The following is a 6,018-nucleotide window of genomic DNA, read 5'->3' as shown; positions in this document are numbered from 1 at the left end:
TTACACCCTTTTTAAAAATTATTGATTTATTTTTAATAGTTAAGAGGTTTTATTCTAATAGCAATAAGTACAATGCTTGTTTGTCTAAATGAAAACTGAAAACAAGTATACAAAACAGCTGATTCCTTAGTAAGAGGTTCCGTAACACCAAATAGACCAGTTCTGAGGTTTTCCCCCAGACAAATTTAACAGCTCCAGCTTCTTCATTGTTTATCAACATAAGAAATTAAAAAGTCTAGGTCATCTATTCTTTCTTTTTTTTTTTTTTTTGAGACAGAGTCTCAGTCACTCACTCTGTCACCCAGGCTGGAGTACAGTGGCACGATCTCGGCTCACTGCAAACTCCGCCTCCTGGGTTCAAGCAATTTTCATGCCTCAGCCTCCCGAGAGCTGCTATTACAGGGACCCACCATCATGCCTGGCTAATTTTTGTATTTTTGTAATTTTTGTATTGTATTTCACCATGTTGGTCAGGCTGGTCTTGAACTCCTGACCTCAAGTGATCCACCCACCTCGGCCTCCCAAAGTGCTGGGATTACAGGTGTGAGCCACTGCACTCGATCAAGGCTATCCTTTTTTTTTTTTTTTTTTTTTTTTTTTTGTGACGGGGGTTTGTTTTCTTTTGCCCAGGCTGGAGTGTGGTGACATGATCTCGGCTCACTGCAACCTCTGCCTCCTGGGTTCAAGCAATTCTCTGCCTCAGCCCCAGAGTAGCTGGGATTATAGGCACCCGACACCACGCCCGGCTAATTTTTTTGTATTTTTTAGTAGAGACAGGGTTTCACCATCTTGGCCAGGCTGGTATTGAACTTCCGACCTTGTGATCCGCCCCCCTCGACCTCCTAAAATGTTGGAATTACAGGCGTGAGCTACCGCACCCGGCCCAAGGCCATCTTTTTTAATAGAATCTTGGATGCTTGCAGTCTGAGTGAGAGACAAGTAAGATGCATATGGAGATAGGGTGCTACTGAGGGCTGTGGATGGAGGTGCACAGTCCACTTGCCTTGCTCTCATTACCACGGATGAGGTCCCAGATATCCCACCAATGTGTCTCAATGAGCACAAGAGTTGGAGACCATGGGCCTGCTCTGGCCACATGCTGACCAAGGGACAGTAGGGCCCTATGTCTTTAAGCAGGCTGCAGGCAGGCAGGTAGGTAGGGAGGTGGCCTGGGGGAGAATGAGACAACCATGGCTTCCAAGACTAGCCCTTATGAACCATGGGAGCGCAGGGACAAGCACAAGGCTATGAGATGCAGGGTAATCTAAGGCCAAGTGCGTCACTGACATCTCCATTGTGACCATGCAGAACTGATGGCAGTCTTGCTGTGCTACCACCTTGTGTTCCCGAAGGGAATAGCCAAGCTGGTAACTAGCATCCAGGCCATAACTGCAAACCCATGCTAAGCAAAGTCTCTCTTCTTTGTGTTGAAGTGTTGACATAAATTTTTAACTATTTTTAAAAAATGCACTGAGTTTGGGTTAAAAACCAACCACCAAAATGGGTATCAATGCAGCTCTGAAGTTAGAGGCATCCCAGCTTTCCCAAATCAGTGACTCTCACAGGCCAGGTACCCATGAGCCTATGTCCCCTCTCAGCACTGAAGAATGAGTTGATTTTTCTTTTTACAGCAGAAAACAACAACAACAACAACAACAACAACAAAACCAACCAACCAAACAAACAAAAAACCTGAGTAATATTGCATAGGAGTAGCAGAAACTGCCTCACTGGAGACAAAAACTATTTATATTAAATAAAAAGTCTGGCCAAGGCTATGTATGCCACATTTACAGCACAGTATGATGCACATGGTGACCAAACCATGGAAGCAGGTTCTGGCACTCACACCACAGAGCTTCACATTTGCCACACAAGGATGAAGTGAAGGGGAACAGGAGCAATGAGAGGGACAGGGTGTTGCATTCACTTCTGGTTCCAGAGTTGATTGGACAGCCAGTCCAGTGCTTTACAGAGCCTGTCTCCACTAATGGTATGGGTGGCCTAAATGCACCAGTTCCTGTGGCACAGGTAGTGCAACCCCAGCTCATCTGTGATCTTGGCTGCATTCCTGGCATTGGGGAGGCCCTGCTTGTTGGCAAACACCAGGAGGACTGCACCCAGAAGTCATCCTCAGCCAGCATCCTAAAGAGCTCCTCCCAGTCCTTCTTTCCGTGCTATCATTGCTGTCCACTACGAAGATCAGTCCTTGTGTATTCTGAAAGTAGTGGTGCCACAGAGGCCAGATGTTTTCTTCACAGAGGCCCATGTTCCACATGGTTAAGCTGATGTTCCTGTACTCCATGGTTTCCACATGAAGCTTGTGGAAGGGATGGTGGTCATGATGTCACTCAGCTTCAGCTTGTATAGGATCGTTGTTTTCCCTGCAGCACCGAGGCCCATGATGAGGATGTGCATTTGTTTTTTGCCAAAAAGGCTTTCAAAGAGGTTGACAAAGATACTCCCCATGCTTGTGGACAGCTAGAAGGATGCTGGCCAGGGACACCTCAGTGACTGCTGCTCTGAGCTATGTGTTGGTTTTGCTCCCTAATACATTTTAAACATGAAAATCATGCAAAGTACCTTTTTCTATCACAATGGAATGAAACAAGAGATCAATAGCAGAGGGAAAACTGGAAAATTCATGAATATATGGAAATTATAAAACACACTCTAAAATAACCAATGCATCAAAAAATTAATAGCCAGGGAAATCAGAAAATATTTTGTGACAAGTGAAAGTGAAAACATAGCACAGCATAATTTATAGAACGCAGTGAAAGCAGTGCTGAGAGAAATATAGAGTTATAAATGTTTACACTAAAAAAATCTCAAATCAACAATCTAGCTTTACACCTTAAGAAACTAGGAAAAAATGTTCAAATTAAATCCAAAGCTAGCAGAAAGAAGAAAATAATAAAGATTAGAGTAGAAATAGATGAAATAGAAAATAAGAAACAAAATTAATAAAACAAGAACTGGTTCTTTAAAAATATAAACAAAAATTAAGAAACCTTTAGCTAGACTATGAAAAAAATGAGAAGACTAAAATTAGAAATGCAAGAGGGAATATTACTACTGATTTTACAGAATAAAAAAGAATTATAAAAATGTATTATGAACAAAAGTACAATGAATTTGTGTGCCAACACATTGGATAACCTACCCATTCCATATTCTTAGCACAATAGATTATAATTTATTTCCCCAAATATAAATAATATCTTTTATGTTCTTTCTATATATACGCTGTTCTTTTTCTTCTAACACCCTTTCATTGCCTTCCTCATTCACAAAAGACCAACTAATTCTTCATATTTCAGCTAATATGGTGTTTTTCCCTGAAAAATCTAAGTAGAATGAGTAATGAGGGAGAGAATGAAGATATATCTTAGAGAAAAGGGCCTGTAACTGAAGAAGGAAAGGCAAGGGTGTATGTAAATTTGAGCATGAATGGAGGTTGCCCATGAAGTCTTAGAAAAGTTAATCAATTGTAACGGGGGAGAAAGATAGAAAAAGGAAATGGATGGAAATATAGAGGTGGGCAGATGAAGAACTTTTTCTTTGATACTTAGATTTTTTCAATATCATCAATTTTTAAAAATTAGGCATGTGTTTGCATGGTGGGACATGCCTGTAGTTCTGGCTACTTGGGAGGCTGAGGTGGGAGGACTGCTTGAGTCCAGAAGGTCAAGGCTGCACTGAGCTGTGATGGTGCCACTGCTTTCCAACCTGAGTGACACAGAGAGATCTTGTCTCAAAAAATAAAAAATAAAAAAATTAAGCATATGGAATGGCACTTCTTTCAGATATATGTGTCCAAATGTCTAGAAACAACTGAGTCTCACGAAGTCGAGTTGCTTGTGGGTCTCTACCTCCACAACTTTCACCATACACTTGATGATAAGATAGAAGAAAATGAGCAGTAAAACAATACATTCATGTTAGTAATTTAGGGACGATGAAAAGGAAGAAATAAAATCTGGACTTTTGACATCTTCTTGACATTCAGAACAGACTTACTAGTAGAATTTTTCCTCTTTGGAGGGATGAAACAAAAATTTAGTCATGTTGAGTGGGTTCAAGCTTCTTGAATTGGGGGAGAAAAGCAAAAACAATGAAGCTGATACATTATCCTGTTGAATTTCTTTTATTAAAGTTTAGAGAATGCCTGTGACTAATTTCTTGGTCTTCACAGACTTAGCATTGTGTGCAGATCAAGCAGCAGAAATGAGAAAAGAGGTACAGGTGATAAGTCTTGGAAGACAATGGGAAGGTAAACATTGTAGCTTCAAAGGAACTGCCTGCGTTCACAGTGGTGATAAAGCTCAAGGATGACTCCTTCCTACCGTGAGTTAAATGAGGTGTGAGAGGATAAAAAAAAGTCTCTACTTGGTAGAACAGTGAATGAAGTTAGAGAGAACTAGGTTTTAGTTAAGGCAGAGAAGTGAAGTGTACCTTTTAGAAAAATATTGATTTATTTTCAAGTATTTATTAACATGTGTTCTGTATGAGACCCTGATCTAGATAAACAGATGATATATTTCTTCTCTTCTACAACCTTGCTACTAGAAAATGCATCACAATGAAAGTAAGTCTCAGACAAAATCCCAACAAACTTAAAAACATTTATTAACAAGCAGACACAAAAACAGTCATGTAACCTCTTTTTGTAAATTGGAGAGAAGTCCATGTTCTTTGTCCTCACAGTCTCTGATATGCAGATGCAATGATATCTGACAGTAGGAACTAGTTGGATCTGGAAATAATTGCCTATGGGGAATAGAAAATCAGCATTTCTCAAACTATTTGTTGTAATAACCAGGATTTTTAAAATTTCTACCCAATCATAGACCAATACTTTTGTAAAACATAATAGAAATAAAGTACTAGAAGTTTTGACCTCTAGTAATGGTAATGTGGCTATAGTAGACTAGTCTTCCTGATTACAACAAGTATAAACTTCAGACTAAATGTAAAAAGCAATTTTTGAATGCATTGGTGAGTGACCATTGAAAGAAGGGAGGCATACTAAGTGAAAACCACATTTGCTTTATTATTCTGCTGACTATAACTCCTAGTCTGTCTTGCACATGGGCAATGGAGCTTAAGCAGAAAGCTGCAGTTTTATTGAGCTGATGAGTTAAAGGTCAGGATTTGGGGATGACAGAAAAGCTGGAAATTGAATGGGATAGCTCAGAGAAGAACAGGGGACATCCAAATTTGCATACAGTTTCAAATCCTTGAATGAAACCTGAACTTCTTATGGTCATAACAACACTTCTGGAGTGATACTTCCAATAGAAATAAAGAAATGGCAGCCTGAAAGAGCTGGTCAGAGATTTTGCAAATTTCCCAGTGCTGGAGAGACAGAGTTTGGAACGGCTGTTCTATCACGTAAGAAGGAATCAGAAAACACCTTGATTTTTCCACTGAAACCCCAAACAGTCAGCCTTAGGAATAAGGATCACATTCTAAAACTAAGGTTTATACCTTAGCACTAAGGGAAAAATGGAAACAGACCCTCCCTAACGAAGTCTAAAATCAAATTTCAACAGGATTAAGATGATCAGTCGTAATATAACTGCACACGAGAATAGACCCCAGAACTTTCCAGAGGAAGATAAAATCTAGAATATGTATAGCATGGTCTATAATATATACTTTAGAATTTAAAAATTACTAGTCTTTGGACACATAGAAGAAAAAATAATAGTAAATAGAAACAGACTTACAGAGGACCCAGATATTGAAACTAACAGAAGATTTTAAAGTAGGAATGTTACATTTGTTTTAACAAAGTTGCAGAAAAGGTGGATATAATAGATGAGGATATGGGATATCTTTGGAAATACATAAAATTCAAAAAGAGTCAAGTGGAAATTAAAAATATAGTATCTGAAATAAAAACATAATTGAATAAAATGAACCTTTTAAAAAAATTCAAAGAAAAAATCCATTTCCATAAAGATAGATCAACAGAATTTTTCAAAGTGAAACAAAAAAGAAAAAAAAGAC

At 38.9% G+C, this 6,018-nt stretch overlaps 1 pseudogene; it reads right to left on the bottom strand.

Moving 5' to 3' along the window:
* Positions 1-792: 792 nt before the first annotated feature.
* Positions 793-2,914, bottom strand: LOC101004411 (annotated as a pseudogene).
* Positions 2,915-6,018: the final 3,104 nt, after the last annotated feature.

Source organism: Papio anubis, chromosome 4 (assembly GCF_008728515.1).
Source record: "Papio anubis isolate 15944 chromosome 4, Panubis1.0, whole genome shotgun sequence".
NCBI classification, from domain to species: Eukaryota; Metazoa; Chordata; class Mammalia; order Primates; family Cercopithecidae; genus Papio; species Papio anubis.
This window is presented reverse-complemented; position numbering and strand designations above follow the sequence as displayed.